This window comes from Dendrobates tinctorius, unplaced genomic scaffold (genome assembly GCF_039654945.1).
Source record: "Dendrobates tinctorius isolate UK_male_01 unplaced genomic scaffold, ASM3965494v1 ptg000111l, whole genome shotgun sequence".
Lineage (NCBI taxonomy): Eukaryota > Metazoa > Chordata > Amphibia > Anura > Dendrobatidae > Dendrobates > Dendrobates tinctorius.
The window spans coordinates 12,621,872-12,648,327 of NW_027361779.1; positions in this window are offsets into that span (position 1 = coordinate 12,621,872).

The window sequence follows — 26,456 nt, forward strand, 5'->3', positions numbered from 1 at the left end:
CAGAGCTACTTAAAAGAATAACAGATCAGACAGATCTGTGGCTTTTGCTGCTAAACCTCCAACCAGGCATGATCGTATGTGATGATAGCCCGAAATCTGAAGGCAGCTGTGAAGCTTGGCAAGCTCACACACATACCATGCTTGGCACACTTGTTCAACTTGGTAGTTCAACAGTTTCTTAAAACCTACCCACATTTTGCAGAGCTTTTAGTCAAGGTATGCCATGTCATCGCCCATTTCCACAAGTCTGCTATAGCTGCTGCTGCTCTGGCAGTGCTGCAGCAGCGCATGCAAGTGCCAGTTCATAGTCTGGCGTATGACGTGACCACACCCTGGAACTTCACACTGCACATGCTAGCAAGGCTTTGTGAGCAGTAAAGACCAGTTGTTGAGTACCAGCTTCAACGTGCCCATTGGTATCCTGGTTAGCCTCTGCACATAACTGATGAGTGGGCATGAATGTCTGACATTTGTGCAGTTCTCCAAGACTTTGAGGACTCCACAAAGATGGCGAATGGTGGTGACACCATAGTCAGCGAAATGATCCTCTTTCTGTGCCTACTTAAACAGTCGCTGCTTATAATTAAACATGAAACTATGCATGCAGACCTGGTGGAGATGGAGGAAGACGTGAGATTGGGAGATACTAATCAGCCCAGCCTCATCTCATCTGCTCACTGTGGAATGAAAGAGATACAAGAACACCAGATATAATATATAATATGTAATATCACTATATCTATCTGAAAATGTTTCAATAATAATAGATTATTAAATTCATACTTCCACCAGTGTTCAGTGAAAAAAGTGGTTTGCCCACTGATTACGAAAAACCAACCTTAAACCGCCGAAGGACCCATAGACAGGAAAGACCAAACAGGATATTGTACAAAATTTTATTAATGTCATAGGTGGTGATGCAATAAAAACCAATTTAAAACAGTGTGCACAAATGGGACAATTTTAAAGTAATATTAAAGACTCAATTATATTTATATATGCAATCCTCAAAAAAAATTGTAAAAATATATTCATAATAGGAGGGGACTATATTTTGTGTATAAGCAATGAATAACTTATTGTGACCAAATATATAAAGTGATACCCCCTGATGAAGGATAAAATCTGAAACGTGCGTTGGGGAGCACGCTAATGGGACGTGGTGACCCTTAAAGGTATATGATTTATTTCCCTGCAATCCTCTTTTCTGGCTCGGCACTTTATATGCAGTTCACTATGGCTTTTTTTGCACAGCAATGAGTTTATGGTTTTTGTCTGGCACAAGCACACTGCACTTTGATCGCAGTAGTAGCTGTTTATAATAATTGCTTGTTTACATTGCACATGGCACTTTAAATTATAGTTGAATAAGTGATTTATTATCTGACACATACATATAATTTTTTATATAAAAAAGTTTTTTTGAACATTTCACTTTATATATTTGGTCACAGTAAGTTATTCATGGCTTATACACAAAATATAGTCCCCTTCTATTATGAATATATTTTTTATATATATTTTTTAAATTTTTTTTTGAGGATTGTATATATAAATATAAAATATAATTGGGTCTTTAATATTACTTTAAATTGTCCCATTTGTGCACACTGTTTTAAATTGGTTTTTATTGCATTACCACCTATGACATTAATAAAATTTTGTACAATATCCGGTTTGGTCTTTCCTGTCTATGGGTCCTTTGGTGGTTTAAGGTTGGTTTTTCACTGTGGATTGAATAACAATGAGGAGGTGGAGCCACCCAGTGAACTAAGCTATATATCTTTGGATTCAACTTCTCTTTGCCCACATCAGGTTGCTCTCAGATGAAGTAGAGAAACCTTGAAAGAAAGGTGCAGAATTCTGCAGCCAGGTTGTTTAATTATAATTTTAAGTTTGGGTTGTCTAAGTTCTTTGTACATCAGGGTGGGACTGTGAGTAGGCTCTTCGGCTCTGCCACGGCCCTTCTGCTGCCTCTGGTGTCCACATATTCTTACTATTTTAAATTTTGTGTGAGCTCTGTCCTAACCGCAGGCAGTGCTTGCAGGCATTGACCTTGAGGTGGGCATCATGAACATGGTGCTGGCATTGGTACATGTACATATTTAGATCTTGGCTCAATGATGAGCTGACATCTTAATTTTATCATGTGCCATTTTAAAGAAGAATTCTGTTAGGTCAATGTGCGCATGCACCAATACTGTCACCATTTTACTGGAGCCGGCTGTGAGATCAACATGCGCAAGCGAGGCCTGTGGCTAGATTGACAGTATAAACAGTAAGAAGATATGGACACTGGATGCAGTGAAGGGGTCATGGCATAGCCAAACACCCTAAGAGATTAGGAAATCCAAATTTCTAATGATTATTAAACAACAACCAAGCTGTGGATTTCTACACTGAAGGTACCCATTAAATCAGTATAATAGCACATTTATGCCCATACTTAAAGTTTAAGATGCATGCTCCTGATGACAGGCTCTCTTTATTTCTTCTCTTTTACATTGAGTCTATGACATCACTTGATTAAAAACAGACTAACTGAATCATTCTAAGCTCTATGTAGAAACAGGAGGTCTCTTTTCCTTGCAGGAGTCATCCCACTCTTCCTCTCCTCATTCAGCTTCTCTGCTCTTCCACCCCCTGCCAGGGATTTTACACTGCTGTAGAATTGTAGTTATAGTGCTGACTCATGCAGGGAAAAGAGACTTTCTATACAGAGCTTTTAGGGATTCAGATAGTTTGTTTTCAATCACGAGATGTCATAGACCTAAAGGAAAAGAGAAGAATTAACTAGGTAGAAAGGCAAAATGAGCAATTGTAAGAACACAGTGCCATGTAATATGATGACTGCAAAATATTAAAAAAATAACATTTTTGATATGAGTACATCTTTAAACTATAAACACTTTACTTATACATACAATCTGAATATCATGAGACAATTTATTAATATTCATTTTTGATGGGGAGTTACAAAAGTCCAAAATTATGAAGCAAAATTTCGTCTCCTATCTCAATACTGTTTTAGACAATCTAAACTCCATCGTGGTAACAGCAATGCTCTCTAAAGGTACTGTCACACTTAGCCATGCAAAAGCGATCCCGACCAGCGATATGACGCGGTCAGGATCGCTGGTGCATCGCTAAGTGGTCGCTAGTGAGCTGCCACACAGGCAGATCTCACCAGCGACATCGCAGGGGTCTAGCGTCGCTACTTACCTGTCAGACGAGGCGATCCTGACGTCCTCCCGCCCGCATCCACACGTCGCTCATCTCCACAGCAGGAAGCCCTGCAGGAAGCTAACGACGAGAAACGGCCCAGGACGTTCTCGCGCGATCAGCGATAACCAGCGGGGGAGCGGTCGGAGGTAAGTATCAGACATAGCGATATCGCTAGCAATATCGCTATAACGTCACAAAAACCAGTGACGTTATAGCGATATTGCTAGCGATATCGCTTAGTGTGACAGGCCCTTAATAGCAGTGCTGTGATGCAGCAAAATTGTTCAGGGATGGTTTCAGGAACAAGACAAAGAGAGATTCCTAGATCTAAATCAAAGTGGAACATCTATATAATGTGCTTTGTGCAAAAAAACAAGATTGATCCATTGAAGCACTACCTTGTAACTCACAAGAATTAACTGATCTTCTGATAACATCTTGGTGCCAGATACTACAAGCACCTTCAAGGGTCTTGTCCTGTCCGTGCCTTGATTCGTCAATGCAGATTACGTGGTACAATGGGTAGTGGTACGTGTACAATGTTAGTCAGTTATGCTTGCGAGATATATAAATTGTGTTTCTTTTAAAACTTATGTTTTTTTAGTTTCTGAAAAAATCCCCTACTAAAGCTATTGTTCTAACTGATTATAATATACTGTGTATTTTCAAATTCTTAAATATAATGTTTATCAAGAAAGACAAAAAGAGGTCTTTATTTTTTTGAGAATCTTACATTTCTGCACATTTTTCTAAATCACCAAAAACATAATCTACTGTAAGGCTTTGAAGATTAGGGTCCTCCCTTGCAAGGAAGCGGAAAATTACAATTCTTAGAAAAAAGCTGTACTTTTCATTTCCCCTTCGTGCATCAAAGTTAAAAATCAAATCATTCTCCGCTATATCAGGCAGTGGTGACAGCATGTGGATATCAGTGCTGTAATTAAAAAGTCATTCAACTCACTTGGTAAAATGTAATTTAAGCTGTAGTCACAGGTTGCTTTCTAGCAATCTATTTACCTCCCAATATCCCCAGGCAAACAGTCGAAAGTGTGAACTGATCAGGTTTTAGTTATACTCATACATAACAAATTTCATTTCAAATTGTGACTTTAATAAATGGTGTTATTTATAACGTAACAGCAAGATCTCACTGCTATGTGGCAAGTGCAATCCAAAGTGATAACTTCTATGGGGAAAAACTTTCCTCAGTTTGCTTTATCTGATAGTTCCACATTAATCTTTAAATTATCTTTTGAATGCTGCTGTCAAGCTTCTTTGTTCTGTTTACTTCAGTTAATGATTTATTTTATGTTTAGGTTTCTAAATGAATGAACAAAATGCCTAAAAATTTACAAAAAAGGAAAAATTTAAATTTTTGTCCCAATAAAATATGCTCTTGCTTTCAAGCAGACAGCACAGGTTATTGTTCTAATTAAGAGCTCATTCAGACATCCTTTTTTTTCCAAGTATGAAAAAAATAATCTCAGAATAATCTCAGCTTCATCAGTGATTTTGTTAAGCGTTTCAGCAGAATGGAATTTGAGTTTCATCCAAGATTGGTCTTCCCCCTATCTAGCAGTCTGTGAAAAAGGCATAGCACTCAGATGGCAACTACGATACGATACAATGCGATACACTTTATTGATCCCGAGGGAAATTATGGTATCACAGCAGCATTACAACAGCATTACAAACAAAACATTAAGAACAGCATTACTACATTACAAACAACATTACATAGAGTCATTACCAGACACAGATCTTGCACATGACTAACCACAATACATAACAAGCAAAGGTACACAAGTCTCTGATCCTTTACATTAGTGCGCCGTCCCTAGGTCATAGCCATCTTTCACCCTTAGTGAATTATTATATATCCCCATAGCCGTAGGCACAAACGATTTCCTGAATTTCTCCTTCTTGCACCTTAGTAGGATTAGACGGCTGCTGAATGTGCTCTTCTGATTCAAGCACAGCCTGTATAGTGGGGGTGTATTATTGTGCATTATAGCCCTACACTTCTTCTGAATTCTATCTTCCACTACCTCCTCAAAAGAGTCAAGATGGAGGCCAACAGCTGCACTCACCTTTTAAATGTGGTTTGATTTTCTTCATGGACCCATGAACATGCGTTGTTGATTTTGATACAATGTTTGGATCAATATCAGACATGTCTACTTGATTTTGTGTGGCCTATTCAGTCTGCAAAAAAAAAAATCAGACATGTGAGCAAGCCCATAGACTCTACTAGGTGCTAGTTTTAACCCTGCTGTTATGTTCGGTCAAAAATGACCGTTTTTGAACTTTGATATTTTTTAAAAAATTCATTATGCGGTTCTGAAACTTGTGGTTACTTCTATTTTCCTAATTTGAGGGATTCTTTCTAAGGGTACTTTTTTCTTTTTTTGGTTTAGTTTTTGCGCCACATTTTTTTTTACACTTGTACTGTTTCCGGTCAAAAATGACCGAATAGCATTTTATGCTAATTTCAGCCATTTTTTGAGTAAAACAAATGAGTTATAATTTCTTTTGAGACTACTTATTGCATCTACTATTGTTTATGAAGTAAACAGTTGCTTTAGGTGCAGATTTACACATGCTTTCAGTACAAACCTTAAGGGCCTGTCACACTAAGAGATATCGCTAGCAATATCGCTATAACTAGTGACGTTATAGCGATATTGCTAGCGACATCGCTGTGTCTGATACTTACCTACGACCGGCTCCCCCGCTGGTTATCGCTGATCACGCGAGAACGTTCAGGACTGTTTCTCGTCGGCCACTTCCTGCAGCGCTTCCTGCTGTGAGGACGAGAAACGCGTGGAGCCGGGCGGGAGGATGCAGGATCGCCTGGTGTGACAGGTAAGTAGCGACCCCCGTCCCCAGCGATGTCGCTAGTGAGATCTGCCTGTGTGGCAGCTCACTAGCAACCACTTAGCGATGTACCAGCGATCCTGAACGCGTCATATCGCTGGTCGGGATCGCTGGTACATCGCTAAGTGTGACAGTACCTTTAGGCATTGGCTTTCAGTACAGTGCCAAATGTTTGTTTTCTTCTCTGCTATCTCAGCATTCCAGGGGGTGGTGTCTGGTGTCTCTTTTGTTATCTTATCAGTAAGTAAGCAGTTCAGCCAGCCATTTCAGTCTCACTTTTGTTGGAGAGAAGATCTGGAGACATCTGAGCCTTGAATGCAAATCTGTACAGGTATGAGGCTTATAAACTTGTGTATTATTGTTGTCCTGAATGTAAACAATAGAATTATGTGAAGATTTTCTGAAAAAAACTGATTTTTTTTATTTTATTTTTTTATTATTTTTACTATTTTTTTCAAAATGTTTGCATGCATTTTATACTATAGTTAATTTTAGTTATAGTTAATTATAGTTGTTATAGTAGTAGTAGTAGTTGTTTTAGTTAGTTAAGCTCAAATTTGTAATTTCTGTGCAAAATTCAATAAGCCCTTGTAACCTTTATAAACACAAAATAAATAGAAAAATTGAGTTTTTTTACGTATTTTTCTTTTATAATGACCAACCATGTTCACATACAGTATAATAATGCAACAGGTATTCAAAAAATTTTTTTTAAGTAGCTAAAACAGCATTTTAATAGGACCGGTCAAAAATGACCGGAGCAGTACAAGTATAGTATAAGCAGTATAAGCAGTATAGTGAAAAGTATAGTATACTATAGTATAGTATAAAAGTATAGTATAAGCAGTATAAGCAGTATAGTGAAAACGAACAGAATAGCAGGGTTAAAAAAAATTAGAAAACACAACGTATTTTATTGATTATTACAAAAAGAAGACAAGTAATAACATAATTGAATCACAATGAAAATACTTTAATAAAAAACAGGCGGGCAATCATGCAACCATGATGTGACTGCACAGGCAAGGATGTGTGTAAATGTCCCAAAAAAGGCAAATGTGGGTAAATAAATGTTGCTAATACCCCATAGGGACAACTTCAAAGGGAAGGAGAAAGGTCTAGAGATGGATGCAAGGCAGCTGCTGCACCAATGTAAAACACACTATAGTCAAACTATAGTCACATGTCTGTATTTGAGATGAGATATCTCATTGCTGTAGGTATCACCTTGAATAACAGGGGAGACAGATATAAATGACAGCAAAACCCCTGGGAGGAGTGACAAATGAATAACTCCTCTTACCGATGTGTGATGAAATGCCTGTGTGTCATGCCAGGACCCCGACAAGCATTTCAGTTTTGCTTCCTCAGGGGGCAGTGTATTAGCTGTGTCATCTGATCTTTATATTCCACTCTGGATTATCTCATACCCAATGATGGGGGTGGGACGTGTCCGACCACATAAAATGCGAGGATAAGAGAGGGACTTCCGCTGCCAGACCGTCACTTCTCGTGTTTCGGCCGTGGTGCGTGTCAGAAATAATATTTTCCAGTGACATCAGAGGACACTTTCCATCAAGGAGGCGGACAGGAAGGGCTGACATCACATGCTCCTAGCGGATGTTTAGAGAGGTATATATCACGTGATGTAAGTACAAGATGGCCATATTGGAGCCTGTTTTTTATTATTGTATTTTTATTGTGATTCAGTTATGCTATTACTTTGTCTTGTTTTTGTAGTAATGATTAAAATACTAGTATAACAAGACTAAGGTAAACAAGACTAAGAAGTTATTTACATGTATTTTCTACACCGGGAAATAAGCTCCCTATGTTCTTGATTCATTACGTACGAGGTCTATCGTTGAAAATCACGGATAGAACTTGTACGCGAAAAACGGATGTCTGAATGACCCATAGCGAGGAAGTCCTTATTTGCATTTTAAGATATACACAGCACAGATTTGTTGCAGAAGGTTCTAGGAACTGTTTCATTCATTAGATTGAGGTCTGCAGAAATCCATTAAACAAATTACATCAGATGTATTCAGCTGATCTCCATTAACAAACATTCCTGTTGTAAATTTTGGTAACAAAATATCTTTATACTGTGTGGAATTCATTTTATATGTCTCACTAGTTACAACAGATGCAGAAATTGGTCCATGTCTCATATCTATGCACCTTTGGGCAGGTTGGAACATGTTGGCTGATACTGCTTGCAGCTCTTCAACAGTTAGGGTGTGGATAGTGTTTGTGAAGTTTTTCTTGAGTTCATCCAGGTTATATGGATTCTTGGAGTACATTTTCTGTTTTAAATGTCCACATAAATAAAATCGCATGTGGACAAACCCAGGGATATAGTACAGTGGTATATAAAAATACTTGCATTGGCATAAGTAAACAAGGGTAAGTATTATCTATAATTACTAGATATTATCAAATATATTCAAGTGGATTTAATTGAATTCTCAGTTATTACAAAAATTCCCATTTGCTAAAATTCAGATTGTAGTTCACACGATACGGGATTCAGCAAAATTCGTTTTTTTTCTGAATCCTTAAAAAGTCATCAGGAGATTAAAATACAGTGCCTTGCAAAAGTATTTTGCCCCCTGGGACTTTTCAACCTTTTCCCACATATCATACTTCAAACATAAAGATACAGTCATGATCCCAGTGCAGGTTTTGACCCGCACGTCAGGGGTTAATGTCTTGAGCCCAGTGCAGGCTTTGACCTGCATGCCTGGGGTTAATTATTATGGGCTCTCTTTGGTTCAGGGAGAGCTTCATATAGCCCTGGGAAACTCCAATCCCCGTCAGTTATACTTTTGCCTTTGGCCGAGTGTGTTGACCCCTGTGTGCCTGTGCCTGTTCGTTGTCTTGTAGCTTGCTTATATGGTTCTGACCTGGTTCTGTTACCCGTTGTGAGTTTGCCTGTTGATTCTGTACTGCACTACCATCTGTATGTATGACTCCTTGCCTGTGACTAGAGATGAGCGACTTTGCCTTTTTTAGGGTCGAGTCGGGTTTCATGAAACCAGACATTCGCAAAAGTCCGGTCGAACGAAATCGGCCGACTATAGGGAAATGTCGGAGGCCGACTGAAACACGAAACCCAATGCAAGTCAATGGGGAAGCAAAGTCGGAAGGGGGTGGAGGAGAGTAAACACACCTACAGTGCCCATTTCAATGCCAAAAACATCAATACTTATTACTGAAGCTTGTCAACCTTAATTTACTTCATAATAATAGTTACACATTGAAAACAGGGGGTTATTTGGCAAAAGTTGTGGGGAGGTAGGGCTGGCTCCAGGTTTTCGTGTGCCCTGGGCCAAAGAGTGTCAGTGTGCCCCTTTAACACATACCACAACTCACGATGCTCCGATACAGCACAGAAATATAGGTATAGTACAATGACAAATACTTCACTGCTTACATGACATGACTGATTTATTTTAAATTGTACAGTAGCTCAAAAAAAGGACAGTATATTACTCCATACAGTATTATGGTCACCACATTGTGCGCCATACAGAATAATGAACCCCATATATTTCTCCATACAGAATAATTGGCCACATATAATGTTCCATACAGTATATGATGAGCTCCACCTAATGCTACAGTATATGATGGTCCCCATGGACGATGCTTCAGTGTGTTATGGGCCCAAATAATGCTCAATATATAATGAGATCCATTTCTAATGCTCCAGTGTATAATGAGCCCCGTAAATGCTGCTCCAGTGTCAGATGTCCCCCATTTTGAATGCTCCAGTATATGATGGTCCCCATTTTTAATTAACCCAGGCATGGTATGTGAAAAGAGCTCCATGGAGTAATCTGAAGAGTGTGCTGCCGCATCCTTCACTTTTGGTGTGGGTGGAGGAGACAAGGAAAGTGGTTGCTCCTGACCAGAAGCCTGCACTTAAGTCTCAGTGCTTGCATATTTTTAAACTTCAGAAGAGGAGGCAATAGAGCTGGAGACTGTTTCAGCAATGTAAGCCAAAAACAGTTCCTGATGCTGCGCCTTTAAAAGCAGTCTACCTACTCCCAGAAAATGGAGACTTACAGGCCTTCCAGAGCTACACCATGACGCTGGTTCAACACCTCCTGTCTTAGCTGCTATTGTGTTTTTGGCACTACCTGCAGATGCACCACCATCAGTACCAGGTGGCTCCCCCATGCCCACATCCATGTCCTCTTCCACCATACTTCCTCATGTTTTAGAAAATTGACCCAAAATACCAGCAGATATATGGTACTGTATCAGAAGCGGACAGCTCTATACAGTATAGGGATAACAACAGTAAATCTCCGTATATATGTCATGAGTCATACACAGATGCTCACAGGCTCAGTATGGATTGCCCAATAAAATGAAAAGGTGAAAAAGGTACAGTATCACCAGATACAAGGTATATATAGTATAGTGTAAACATTCTGAATCTCTGTATACATTTCAGGAGGCAGACACAAACGCTCTCAGGCCCAGTATGGATTACACAAGAATATGAAAAGCTGTAAATGGGTAATGTAACTCAAGCGTACAGCTGTATACATTGTTGGCCAAATTTGAAATCTCGGTATTTATTTCCGGAGTCACCCTCAGACGCACACTCAGTCTGGGTTTGACCATAATAAAAAATGTTGGAAAAAAGGTACTGGATAACAAGATAGCAAGTATATATATTATAGGGTACAATTGAAATCTCCATATACATAGTCCCGTAGTCAGTATCAGATGCTTACTCAGTATGGATTTGACCGTAATACTAAATGTCGAACAAAGGTACTGTATAACAAAATACAAGCTGTATCGAGTATACGGTAAAAATTGGCATCTCCAATTCACCGTATATATAGAAGGCGCAAACCACACACGCTCACTCACTATGGATGATATTGTAATACAACATTTTGAACAAAGGTACTGTATCAGCACATACCAGGTGTATCCAGTCTAGGGGTAATTGTAAATTTACATCTATACTTCCGGAGTCAGACACAAACACTCACAGGCTCAGTATTTATTACACCAGAATTTGACAAGTAGAAAAAGGGAAAGGTAGTCGAAGCGTACAACAGTAAACAGTGTTGTGGTACTTTTACATCTTCGTATATATTTCAATCTCAGTAAGCCAGTCCAGACTCTCAGCTACTGGAAACTACATGCATACAAGTACAGACGGAAAATTGAGTGTTAGCAGAAATTTGGGAATTATTCATCGTGGGAAAAACTCCCAGTAGATGTTGCAGAGGTGATGCAGACCCTCAATTACTGTGTCTGTGGAGACAATGAAAATGGTTCTTCGTGAAGAAAGGATTGCTTTATCGCAGTAGCGTGGATCATATCACCGTTACTCGTCTCCATCAAATTGTGATCACAGGGAGAGATGTAGAAATGGTCCTCACTGCCTATCATGATGTGTCTGGTCATTTTGGAGTGCAAAAGACAGAAGCCACAGACCGTAGATGATTCTATTGGATTGGCATGAGAGGAGACATTGAAAAATCGTGGCAGGAATGTCACACATCTGTGACTATCACAACTGTGAAAGGTGATCATAAAGCACCACTGCATACGCTTGTAAGTTGACGTCCATTACAAATGGTAGCCATTGATCATCTGAAGGTAGAGGCCAGCAGGACAGGGCATAGCTACATCTTAACCATCATCGATCAATACACCAAATTTCTTGTGGCCGTCCCTGTGAAGGATTTAACTGCTCAGACTACACAGCAGTGGAGCAGGGAGAGGTAAGTATTGCAACTTGCAAGTGCTGTGGCCATGACCCAACAGTGGGGGCACACTCGTGGTCGACGGTACTGGCACAGGGCCCCTTATAGTACGCTGGTGTGTCTGATGGTGAGTGGGCCCCCCAACATCAGAGACACTGTATTGTACTATGAGGGGCCCTGTGAACCTTGCCGTCGGCCATCTGTGGGCCCATCGACCTGTTCAGAGCAACGGCACTTGCCCGGGTGCACCAGGTGTTGACCCCAGCCATTGGGGGGGTGGGCAGCCCACTTAGGGAGGTTTAAAAAATGGCATATGTTGATGTGTTGGCTGGACATTCAGCAGCTGCAAAGGGCGGAATTGGGCAAGTCCGAGGAAGAGGAGAACAAAAGCGAGGCAGTTTTCTTGCAACCAATGTGTCATCAGGGGAAGGTGGGACAAAATCCTTTGAAACCCATGCATGGTTCATTTTAATGAAGGTTAGATCATCAACATTTTGGGTAGACAGACGGGTCCATTTTTCTGTCAGGATTGATCCAGCAGCACTGAAGACTCTTTCAGATAACACACTAGCAGCAGGGCAAGCGAGCTCATGTAAGGCATATTGTGTCAATTCAGACCAGGCGTCCAGTTTAGAGGCCCAATTGTCAAAGGGGAATGACCTGTGAGGGATAACATCGATATGGGAGGAGAAGTAGTTTGTAACCATAGTTGACAACTGCTGTCTCCTGTCACTTTTAATCGATGCAGTATTAGCAGTAGTGTGAGCGGTACTTGAGAAATCATTCCACAACATGGTCATTAAACCCCTGTCTCCACGCCACTTCGGCTGTATGCAACACGAACACCTCTTCCATTGAGCCAACTACGGCTCGTGGAAGAACCAGCACCGCTGCTGTGTGCTGGGAAAGCCTCAAACATATGGTTTACCAGAGTTGCTTGTTTGTTAGCCAATATTATCTCTAGGTTCACCTGTGGCATGATGGTGTGTAATTTGCCTTTGTAGCGTGGATCGAGGATGCTGGCCAGCCAATAGTCGTCATCCCTCATCATTTTGGCAATGCGGGGGTCCCTTTTTGGGATCCGCAAGGCATAATCGCACATGTGGGCCAATGTTTCAGGTGTCAATGATGCACTGCCCGTGGTGGGTGGAGGAGCACTTTCTGTCAAATCCACATCCCTACAGTCATGCACAAACACTGTACCTGACCATGGAGCGCCAACATTTTCTCTTGCCCCCTGAGAAGCATCCTCCTGCCCAAAATAATCATCCCCCTCCTCCTCCTCCTCTTCCTCTTCTTCCTCCACCTCGTCCAGGACAGTTCCCTGACCAGACAATGGCTGACTGTCATCAAGGCTTCCCTCCTCCTCCGCTGCAGACACCTGATCCTTAATGTGCGTCAAACTTTGCATGAGCAGACGCATAAGTGGGATGCTCATGCTTATGATGGCGTCGTCTTTGCTTACCAGCTGTGTGCATTCCTCAAAACAATGAAGGACTTTACAGAGGTCTTTCAGCTTTGACCACTGCACACTCGACAATTCCATGTCTTCCATCAAACTGCCTGCCCGTGTATCCTCCCACAAATGCATTACAGCTTGCCTCTGTTCGCACAGCCTCTCAACCATGTGCAGGGTAGAGTTCCACCTTGTTGCAACATCTATGATTAGGCGGTGCTTGGGGAGGTGGAGCAATTGCTGCATCTTCTGCATACGAGTGGAGTGGACATTTGAGTGACGTATGTGCGAGCACCACCAGGTTCAAAGTGTGAGCCAGGCAAGGTATGTGTGTGAGTTTTGCACGGGCTATGGCTGCCACAAAATTACAGACGTTATCACTGACTACCTTGCCTGCCTCAAGATGAAACTGCCCAGCCATGTCTCAGTTTGTCGCTGCAAGTAGTCGGCCAGTACCTCCGCGGTGTGTCTGTTGTCGCCCAAAGACATCATCTTTAACACAGCCTGCTGACGCATACCACTAGCTGTTCGATAGTGGGACACCTCATATGCAACACTGCCAGCTGCGGATGGGTTGCTCGTGCAACTGCGCTCTGTGGAGGAGCTTTCACTGATAGAGGAGGAGGAAGAGGAGGATCGAAAGCCTACAGCCAACTGTTTCCTATACCCTGGGCTAGGAAGCACTGTTCCACTGCCGCTGTCCCCAGGGGATCGTGCATCCACCACATAAACCCAGTGCGCAGTGATGGACACGTAACGGCCCTGGCCATGCCTACTGGACCATGCATCTGTTGTGAGGTGCACCTTTCCACTCACTGACTGTTTTAGTGCATGGACAATGTGGTCTTTCACATGCCGGTGGAGGGCAGGGATGGCTTTTCGAGAAAATAAGTGCCGACTGGGTAGGTCATAGCATGGGACAGCGTAGACCATGAGGTCGCGGAAAGCTTCGCTTTCAACCAAACAGTAGGGCATCATCTCTAATGAGATTAGTATGGCAATGTAGGCGTTCAAACAAAGTGTACGTGGATGAGAGGATGAGTACTTTCTTGACCTACTCAGAGTGTCTGGTAGGGTGAGCTGGACTGGAGAGCTGGATATGGGGGAAGTAGCAGTGGACCGGACGGAGTGAGAGGGGGTTGGTGATGGTATTGTGGTGATGGCCTAGATTCAGTGTTGTGTTGCAAAACCATTGTGATTCCCTGAGTGCTTTGGCCTTGCGACGACACCTCCACATTTAGAGCTGGTGGTGTGCTTAACGGTGGCAGTGGTCTTACAGTGGGGGAAGCGATGGAGCGTTGCTGGCTACCTTCAGTCGGAGCAAGTGCACATGTGCTACCTGAGGTTTTGTAGTCCATCCACGCTTGCAAGTGCATGTTGATTAAATGTCTAAGCATGCAACTGGTATTCAAATTTCTGAGTTGTTTACCTCGGCTAAAGGTTCTTCCGCACTTCTTACAGGTAACCTTTGCCTCATCAGTAGGATTTTGGACAAAGAAGTGCCACACTACACTCTTCCTACTATGGTATACATTTTCTGGCCTTGCACGCTGTGCTAAGTTGACCGTCTGGCCAAGCTGTCCTGCAACTCTTTTAGTTTTAGTTCCATGTTTTTGGACAGCTACGGGCCTGGCAGATAACCACTGCTGCGATGTCAATGCCTGCTGCGGATCCTTCTCCTTATCTGAACTATTGCCAGCGCCACCCTCCTCCCCCAATGAATGCCAATCCGGGTCAAGAAGTGGGTCATCCTTCACCTCCTCTTCAAAGTCATCTGCACCTTCCTCTTTACCTTCCTCTGTGTCACCGTGTAAGGTGGTATAGTATGCGGGAAGGGGCACCTGAGTTTCATCAGGGTCAGATTCTGGCTCAATAGACTGCGAGGGCAATGTAGTGCTCTGGGTTGATGTACCAGCAGAAACATCTAGCGGTGACTGTGCGTCAGTGCACTCCATGTCAGATTCATCTTGGACTGGGGAATTCAGTATTTGACTGGATAACCCAGGCATGGTATGTGAAAAGAGCTCCATAGAGTAATCTGAAGTGTGGGCTGCCACATCCTTAACTTTTGGTGGGGGTGAAGGACACAAGGAAAGGTGTTTTTCCTAACCAGAACCATGTACTGACGACTCCGTGCTTGCATGTTTCGAACGTTCAAAAGAGGAGGCAATAAAGCTGGTGGCTGTTTCGGCAATGTACGCCAAAATCTGTTCCTGATGCTCTGGCTTTAAAAGCGGTTTTCCTACTCCAAGAAAAGGCAACCTTACAGGCCTTCTTGGACCAGAGGATGATGCAGGCTCATCACCTCCTGCCTTAGCTGCTATTATGCTTTTGCCAGAACCAGCCGATGCACCACCACCATCAGTACCAGCTGTGCCCTCCTGCCCATGCCCGCGGCCTCTTCCACCATACTTCCTCATGTTTGGGAAAATGTACCAACAATACCAGCAGAGATGGTACTGTATGAGGAGCGTCCCGCTGTGTAAGGCCGGTTTCACATTAGCGCTTTTTAAGCGCACGCACGGCCGGGGGTAGCTCTGCCCCCGAGCCGGCTCTCTGCCCGGCGTGCCCGCCCCTTGCTTGTAGCGCCGCCTACTAGCGGACAACGGCTCCTGCGATCGGCGCACCCTATCTTTAGCATAGGGTGCACAGATCGTGCGCAGGCCGTGCGCTAGTTGCACTTTGACCTGCGCTGCGCACTTTTGACGGTGCGCCGTGCGCGCCAAAATCAAACTTTTTGGATTTTGGCGCGCACGGCGCACCGTCAAAAGTGCGCAGTGCAGGTCAAAGCGCAACTAGCGCACGGCCTGCGCACGATCTGCGCACCCTATGCTAAAGATAGGGTGCGCCGATCGCAGGCGCCGCTGTCCGCTAGTAGGCGGCGCTACAAGCAAGGGGCGGGCACGCCGGGCAGAGAGCCGGCTCGGGGGCGGAGCTACCCCCGGCCGTGCGTGCGCTTAAAAAGCGCTAATGTGAAACCGGCCTAAGGTGTATTAAAAAAATAAATCTACGTATTTATTTTGTTAGTCACAGACGCTCTCACAGTATGTATTGGACCGTAGTACAACAAGCAGATATACGGAACTGTATCAAGTGTACAGCTGTATATGTTTTTTGTGTAACTAACAATCTCCGTATATGTATTTACGGAGTGTCACACACACGCTGACTCTGTATAGATGTGACTGTAATGTAAATATACAATACTATTTGAGAATCGGACGGCTGTATACGGTGTGTGTATGGAAAATTGTCAATCTCCGTCTATTTGTATAGGGACTGACACACACTGTCTCTGTCTAGTTTTGACCGTTATCAAACAGCAGATATACGAAACTGTTTGAAAAGCAGACAGCACTCTAAGGTGTAGTTCTGGAAAAATGGAAAAACTCCTCTGCTTTTTTTTCCAGAGTCACACAGAGATAGCTTCTATTTGTCCGTGATACAAGGCGGTACACGGTAGTGTGTGAGGAGCGTACACTGCTATACGGTGTCTGTAGGGAAAATTGTCAATCTCCGTCTATTTGTTTAGGGACTGACACACGCTGTCTCTGTCTAGTTTTGACCATAATCAAACAGAAGATATACGAAACTGTTTGAAAAGCGGACAGCACTCTAAGGTGTAGGTCTGGAAAAATGGAAAAACTCCTCGGCTTTTTTTTCCAGAGTCACACACAGCTTCTATTTGTCCGTGATACCAGCTGGTACACGGTAGTGTGTGAGGAGCGTACACCGCTATACGGTGTGTGAAAAAATGTACGCTCAGTAACTCACCAGGACAAAATAATAAAAGTTGGAGTGCTTTGAAAAAAGCAGTTTGAACAGCATAGTGCACACAGCAATGCAGCTAGCAGGTAGCCTTAAAAGGCAGCCTAATCACCACCAGCAACAAAAATCCTCCCATTTCATTACACACTAACTGTACAGTGAAAAGCGCTATCAGCAGAAGCAGTTTTTTTTCTTCTTCCCTGCCTAACGCTCTCCCTGTTCAGAATCAGCAGCAGCACCTCTCCCTATTCTAAGATCGGCAGAAGTGAAATGGCGGTCGGCGGTCATAGCCTTTTACACCCACTGTGATGCCACACAAAGCCAGACAATCACTTCAATGCCCTTCTCTAAGGTGGTGGTGGCCGCTGCCCATGTCATCGCGTTGCCCACAGTGTGCGTCCTCCATCATTGGCTGAGAAAAGGCACTGGAAGCATTGTTTGAAACAGGACTTTGGCGCTCTGATCGGTGTTCTCATGGCTGACCTCACGCTTTGGTCGGGTTTCGATTGGCGAAACCTGACTTTAGGTAAAGTTGGCTATTTTTTAATTTGACCTACCCATTTTCCTCAACTCTACCTGTGACCTGACTATTCTTTGCTCGCCTCTCTTGTACTTTGCAGCTATCTCCGTGTATGACTCATTGGCTACATCCTGACTCCCAGTTCTGTCTATCCTCTGGTTTTGTTGTGCTATCTCATGCTTTGGCCCCAGCCTGTCTATGCCCCTTGGTAACTTTGTCCCGTAGTTACCCTGCTAAGAGTTTTCCTGCAGACCCTAGTTCTCTGAGGTTTAGGTCACGCCCCCAGCAGTCACGTGCTTTAGGTCCTGCTGCTCTGAAGCACAAACATTCTCTGCTGCTGCCCGCTCCGCAGGTATCGCTGAGCACAGTTTGTCTTACTCAGGACACATGCACTGGTTCAGTGAGCAAGTGCAGTGCGGTGTTCCTGACAGATACCAAATGTAAATTTGTGGTGAAGAATCAACAACAAGTAGAACACAATTGTGAAGTTGAACGAAATTTATTGCAGGAAAGATATATATCTTTGTACCGTGTTAGCCAGTAGACAGAAGAATATTTAGAATTGAGAGTCCTCAGTGGTTGATACTTTTTAATGGCTAACTGAAAAGATGGTAACAAATTGCAAGCTATATTGCATATCGTTTGGCATTGTTGCCCAAAAGTTCTATTTTGGTTTCATCTGACCAGAGCACCTTCTTTCACATGTTTGATGTGTCTCCCAAGTGGCTTGTTGCAAACTTTAAATGACACTTTTTATGGATATCTTTGAGAAAAGGATTTCTTGCCACTCTTCCATAAAGGACAGATTTGTGCAGTGTACGACTGATTGTTGTCCTATGGACAGACTGTCCCACCTCAGCTGTAGATCTCTGCAGTTCATCCAGAGTGATCAAGGTCCTCTTGGCTGCATCTCTGATCAGTCTTCTCCTTGTTTCAGATGAAAGTTTAGAGGGACAGTCGGGTCTTGGTACATTTGCAGTGGTATGATACTCCTTCCATTTCAATATGATCACTTGCACAGTGCTCCTTGGGATGTTTAAAGTTTTGGAAATCATTTTGTATCCAAATCCAGCTTTAAACTTCTTTACAACAGTATCACGGACCTGCCTGTTGTGTTCCTTGGTCTTCATGATGCTTTCTGTGCTTCAAACAGAACCCTCAGACTATCATAAAGCAGGTGCATTTATACGGAGACTTAATTACACACAGGTGGATTATATTTATCATCATTAGTCATTTAGGACAACATTGGATCATTCAGAGATCCAAAATGAACTTCTGGAGTGAGTTTGCTACACTGAAAGTAAAGGGGCAGAATAATATTGCACGCCCCACTTTTCAGTTTTTGAATATCCACAAAAAATTTAAAATAACCAATAAATTTCGTTCAAATTCACAATTGTGTCCCACTTGTTGCTGATTCTTCACCAAAAATTTACATTTAGTATCTTTATGTTTGAAGCTTGATATGTGGGAAAAGGTTGAAAAGTTCCAGGAGGCCAAATACTTTTGCAAGGCTCTGTATATATCTACTGGTATATTCACCTTACTGCTCATCTATCTGGCCCCTCCACTCCTCCCCATCACCCATTCGTTCCTTGTCGCATCTTCTTATTTCCATTCCTGAATGCTAAATATCTGAACCTTTCATTTTAGGCCAGAACTTATGGCTTTGATGAGCCCCAGGATTGTCTTGTGCATGCGTCCACTAGATCACAGCACACTTTGTGATGTTCTGGCATTATGACCTAACGCACACTTGTACAGAACGTTGCCGGGCATCATCAGAGCTGAAATTACCATTCAAGCGTTAGGAGACTCAGGGATTCATAGTGGCAATAAGAAGGTTCGAAAAAGATCGAACTGTTAATGGTGAGGATGTACCTGAGGGGTCGGAGAGGTGACTGATATGTTGAGTATACACTGAAGGGCAAAAGTTTAACAATGTTTTGAATAGTTGCATTACAGTCTCCATATCTCACCATCCACTACGGCTTCGAAGTGAAACTAGCATCATTTTATAGACAATAATCTTGGCTATCTCATACATAAATTTGACCTGCAACAATTTTGCATTTGATTATTTATGCAGATTCTTGTCATGTCACTATATTGGTAATATTTTGCTTCTAAAAATATAAATTTTAATTTTTATTCTTTTGTTAGTGTTTTGTAAATCTACCTCAGGCTTTAAACACTGCCTGAATCATTCTGGGAATGCTCTCGATCAAATTCAAGCATATCTAGACCAAAATATGATACCAGGTCTCTTCTACACGTTGTCAGTTGGTGCATACTGGTCGACTCATTCTAATATGTATACAGCTTTTTCTTCAGTTCTACCCACAAATGTTCAAATGAGTTGAGGCCATTGGGGGCCAATCCAGCATCTCTACTTCATTGACAGTGGGTATACTTTGGGTCATTGTCCTGCTATAACAGTATGTCTTATCTTGTAGGATAACCATTGTAAGGAGGCTAATTGCTGTATAATCGATGGGAGGTATGTGTCACAGAGATGGAACCCGGAGTATTTTTGTTTTAGTGCATGTGAGCCCTGGAATGTCATTTGGTGCACCTGTGTCCGGGTTGCGGGTGGACATTAAAACAGCATGTGTGCCCACAGTCCTGTGGGAGCAGAATCCTGCCAGGACCTGTGTGAGTTCAGGGTCATGTGACCTGGCCATGTGAGTTAGTGGCTGCTGGTGTCTTGGGAGAACAGGAACTCTCACATTGGTCTCGGAGGAGCTAGCGGACTGTGCTATGGACATTGATGCTTTGTTTTGCCTGCTGTAAAGGCTGTTTTCCTTGGTGTCTACTGGTTTATGAAGCAAATAAACCCATATGGACTTTGAAAGGAACGTGCCTCCTGTCTTCCTCCTGTTGCACCTGAGTGAATACTCTCTCTACACCATATATAACTCAGCATTGAGACAAACATTGATTCTGGTCAAGAATCCAATGCCTTTGGCTGTGAATCAACCCCATATCATCAAGCATCCTCCACTGAACTTGACAGTTCCTTCAATTTCTCCATCCATTACCCATTTTTTCCTTGTTTCTTCCATACCTATTTGCACTTATTGGAGCCTAGTCTATTGACTTTTGTCTCATTGCTCCAAATCACTCATTTTCAATCTTCTACTGTTCACTTTTCATACTTTTTTGCAAACTCGAGCCAGCACTTGTTATAACGACATTGCAAATCAAATCTTCTTCACCTTTTTTCGGGCCACCATTCCAGACTTATGTAACGTGCATCGCACGGTGCTTGAATGGACATTTGTTGCCTCAATATTCTGAAGAATACAAGCCACCTCCACTGCCATGTTTGTCGCTTCAAAAATGATAAAACTTATAATGAGCCGACTTGTTGACTCTGAAGTTTTGCCAGGATGTCCACCTCTTGGCTTTTGAATAGTTGGACAAACTTCATTTTGTATTCTTCCAATTGACATGGCAATCACATGATGCAGTTTGGCAATTTTCTTGACTGAGAAACCGCTATCGATGAGCTGAAAAATGCTGTTTCTCTTTTCTTGGGAAACATTCTTCATGGATGCTCCTTGATTTGAACCATTGAACTTTTGCTTGGGAATCACCCTAACAACATACTTAACTATTGGGGAATGTGAAAACAGGATGTAATTTGTAGCACACAGGAAGAAAAAGATTTTTCCACTACCAGGAGCAAAACAGTAAACAGTAACAATGCAGTGACATGACAAGAATATGCATAACTAATCATATACTAAATATTTGCAAGTTAAAATTATGTTTGAGATAGCCAAAATGATTGTTTAAAAAATGATGGTAGTCTCAAGTTCGAAGCTGTAGTAGATGGTGAGACAAGGAGCCTGAAAGTCAAAAGTTCGAACATTGTTACCCTTTTGCTCATCAGTAGAGTTGAGCGAAACAGGTCGGTCAGATTCAAAAATCGCCGACTTTCGCCAAAGTCGGGTTTCGCCGATCGAAACCCGATCCTAGCGTGAGGTCGGCCATGAGGTCGCGGATCAGCGCACCAAAGTCACGTTTCAAATGATGCTTTCAGCGCCTTTTCTCACCCAATGATAGCGGACGCACACTGTGGGCAACGCGATGACATGCGCAGCGGCCAGCACCATCTTAGAGAAGGGCATTGAAGTGATTGGCTGGCTTTGTGTGGCGTTACAGTGGGTATAAAAGGCTGTGAACACCGACCGCCATCTTACTTCTGCCAATCTTACAATAGGGAGAGGTGCTGCTGCTGCTGATTCTGAACAGGGAGAGCGTTAGGCAGGGAAGAAGAAAAAAAACTGCTTCTGCTGATAGCGCTTTTCACTGTACTGTTAGTGTGCAGTGAAAGGGTAGGATTTTTGTTGTGTGCAGCAGCACTGGTGGTGATTAGGCTGCCTTTTAAGGCTACCTGCTAGCTGCATTGCTGTGTGCACACTGCTGTTCAAACTGATTTTTTCAAAGCACTCCAAATTTTATTATTTTGTTCTGGTGAGTTACTGAGCGTTCATTTTTTCACACACCGTCTAACGGTTTACGCTCCTCACACACTACCGTGTACCGGCTGGTATCACGGTCAAATAGAAGCTATCTGGGTGTGTCTCTGGAAGAAAAAGACGAGGAGTTTGTCCATTTTTCCAGACCTACACCTTAGAGTTGTGTCCGTTTTTCAAAACAGTTTCATATATCTGCTGTTTGATTACAGTCAAAACTAGACAGAGACAGCGTGTGTCAGTCTGTATACAAATACACGGAGCTTGACAATTTTCCATACAGACAATGTCTAGCGGTGTACGCTCCTCACACACTACTGCATACCAGCTGGTATCACGGACAAATAGAAGCTATCTGGGTGTGACTCTGGAAGAAAAAGCCGAGGAGTTTGTCTGTTTTTCCAGACCAACACCTTAGAGTTGTGTCCGCTTTTCAAACAGTTTCGTATATCTGCTGTTTGATTACGGTCTAAATTAGACAGAGACAGCGTGTGTCAGTCCGTATACAAATACACGGAGCTTGACAATTTTGCATACACACACCGTACAGCGCTGTACGCTCCTCACACACTACCGTGTACCGCCTTCTAGCACGGACAAATAGAAGCTACCTGTGTGTGACTCTGGAATAAAAACGAAGAGTTTTTCCGTTTTTTCAGACCTACACCTTAGAGTCGTGTCCGTTTTTCAAACAGTTTCGTATACCTGCTGTTTGATTACGGTCTAAACTAGACAGAGACAGCGTGTGTCAGTCCGTATACAAATACACAGAGCTTGACAATTTTCCTTACACACATCGCATAGAGCTGTCCGATTCTCCAACAGTATTGTGTATCTGCTGTTCACATTACAGTCACTTTTATACCTAGTCAGCGTGTGTGTGTGTGACACTCCGTAAATACATAAACGGAGATTGTTAGTTGCACAAATATCGTATACAGCTGTACACTTCTGATACAGTTCTGTATATCTGCTTGTTGGATTACGGTCCAATACATACTGTGAGAGCGTCTGTGACTAACATAATATATACGTTGATTTAATTTGTTTAATACACCTTACATAGCTGGACGCTTCTCATACAGTACCATCTCTCTGCTGGTATTTTTGGTACATTTTCCCAAACATGAGGAAGTACGGTGGAAGAGGCCACAGACATGGGCAGGGGGGCGCAGCTGGTACTGATGGTGGTGGTGCATCGGCTGGTTCTGGCAAAAGCACAATAGCAGCTAAGGCAGGAGGTGTTGAGCCTGCGTCATCCTCTGGCCCAAGAAGGCCTGTAAGGTTGCCTTTTCTTGGAGTAGGAAAAAGCCGGAGCATCAGGAGCAGGTTTTGGCGTACATTGCCAAAACAGCCACCACCTTTATTGCCTCCTCTTCTGAACGGTCGAAACCTGCAAGCACGGAGTCGTCAGTGCATGGTTCTGGTCATAAAAAAAACCCTTTCCTTGTGTCCTTCACCCCCACCAAAAGTAAAGGATGCGGCAGCCCACACTTCAGATTACTCTATGGAGCTCTTTTCACATACCATGCCTGGGTTATCCAGTCAAATCCTGAATTCCCCAGTCCAAGATGAATCTGACATGGAGTGCACTGATGCACAGCCACTGCTAGATGAGTCTGCTGGTACATTGACCCACAGCACTACATTACCCTCGCAGTCTATTGAGCCAGAATCTGACCCTGATGAAACCCAGGTGCCCCTTCCCGCATGCTATACCACCTTACACGGTGACACAGAGTAAGGGAAAGAGGAAGGTGCAGATGACTTTTAAGAGGAGGTGATGGATGACCCAGTTCTGGACCCGAATTGGCATCCATTGGGGATGGTGCTGGCAATAGTTCAGATAAGGAGAAGGATCCACAGCAGGCATTGACATAACAGCAGCGGTAGATAACCGCAGGCCCGTAGCTGTCCTAAAACAAGGAACAAAAACTAAGAGAGTTGCAGGATAGCTTGACAAGACGGTCAACTTAGCACAGCGTGCAAGGCCAGAAAAAGTTTACCATAGTAGGAATAGTGCAGTGTGGCACTTCTTTGTCCAAAATCCTACTGATGAGACAAAGGTTACCTGTAAGAAGTGCAGAAGGATCTTTAGCCGAGGTAAACAACTCAGAAATTTGAATACCAGTTGCATGCTTAGACATTTATTCAACATGCACTTGCAAGTGTGGACGGACTACAAAACCTCAGGTAGCACATGTGCACCTGCTTCATCTGAAGGTAGCCAACAAAGCTCCATTGCTACCCCCACTGTAAGACCACCACCACCATTAAGCACACCATCAGCACTAAATGTGGAGGTGTCGTCACAAGGCCCACCCCCCAATGGCTGGGGTCAACACCTGGGGCACCCGGGCAAGTGCCATTGCTCTGAACAGGTCGATGGGCCCACAGATGGCCGACGGCAAGGGCACAGGGCCCCTCATAGTACAATACAGTGTCTCTGATGTTGGGGGGCCCACTCACCGTCAGACACACCAGCGTACAATGAGGGGCCCTGTGCCAGTACCATCGACCACCAGTGTGCCCCCACTGCTGGGTCATGGCCACAGCACTTGCAAGTTGCAATACTTACCTCTCCCTGCTCCACCGCTGTGTAGTCTGGGCAGTTAAATCCTTCACAGGGACGGCCACTAGAAATTTGGTGTATTGATCAATGATGGTTAAGATATAGCTATGGCTTGTCCTGCTGGCCTCTACCTTCAGATGATCAATGGCTTCCATTTGAAATGGATGTCAACTTACAAGCGGATGCAGTGGTGGTTTATGATCACCATTCACAGTTGTGATAGTCACAGACGTGTGACCTTCCTGCCACCATTTTTCAATGTCTCCTCTCATGTGAATCCAATAGAATCGCCTACGTCCTGTGGCTTCTGTCTTTTGCACTCCAAAATGACCAGACACATCATGATAGGCAGTGAGGACCATGGGTACATCTCTCCCTGTGATCACAATTTGATGGAGATGAGTAACGGTGATGTGATCCACGCTACTGCGATAAAGCAATTCTTTCTTCACAAAGAACCTTTTTCGCTTTCTCCACAGACACAGTAATTGAGGGTCTGCATCACCTCTGCAACATCTACCGGGAGGTTTTCCCAAGATGAGTAATTCCAAAATTTCTGCTAACACTCGACTTTGCACCTATACTTGTATCCATGTAGTTTCCAGTAGCGGAGATTCGTGACTGGCTTACTGAGATTGAAATATATGCGAAGATTTAAAAGTACCACAACACTGTATACTGGTGTCCGCTATGAATACCTTTCCCTTTTTCTACTTTTGTAATTCTGGTGTAATACATAGTGAGCCTGTGAGTGTCTGTGTCTGACTCCGGAAGTATAGACGGAAATTTAACCCTAGACTGGACACACCTGGTATGTGCTGATACAGTACTTTGTTTCAAAAATTTGTATTAAGGTATCATCTGTAGGATAGCCAACTGTGGGGGGGACCCTCTTCTTGCTGCAGACAAACACGAGACTGAGACAGAGTTTGTATTGAACAGGTCCATTTTTAGTGCCCATCCTTCTGTTGACAACTGCAATTCACCACAGCCGTTTCACATTTCTCTGTACACAGGCCCCGGTACCTTCACTTCCTTTGTAACTATAATTGTGGTGTCCTCTGTGGCTCTTCCACTGTGCCTGGCTTAGGCCCAACCACCACAGTGCTGCACCAGTCTGAGCACACCGTCCGTATGATAACCCCAGGCCGTCTTCGTCTGCGGCTACCGTCCTCTGGACCACCCCCCCGTGACCGCCGCAACTGTCAGTCCTCTCTGGAGCCTTTCCACTGTCTCTATTTCCTCAGCAGAACTTCCTCTTTACTGTGCTCCCTTTGCTGACTGACTCTTCCAGAACCTTCCCTCAGCCTTTCATACTTCCAGTTCTGGTAACTCCGCCCACCATCACCTAACAATTTCTCTGACCAATGGCAGTTATTCAGTCCCACTCCTACACTCCCACTGCCCTCCAATGGGCAAGCTAAAACACTGCACCCTTTCTCTTTATCTTAACGGTTTCACACCTACACTGCACTACACCTCTGCTTGTCACTACAGGCTGGTTTGTCTGTCAGTCCACCTTCCCTACATCATACATAGTGAGTGACCGTGTGTGGGTTACGCCTTCTATATATACGGTGAATCGGAGAAACAAATTTTTACACTATACTCAATACAGCTTGTATCTTGTTATACAGTACCTTTGTTCGACATTTAGCATTACGGTCAAATCCATACTGTGTAAGCATCTGAGAGTGACTACGGGACTATTTATACGGAGATTTCAATTGTACCCTAAAAAATATATACTTGCTATCTTGTTATCCAGGACCTTTTTTACAACATTTTTTATTATGGTCAAAACCAA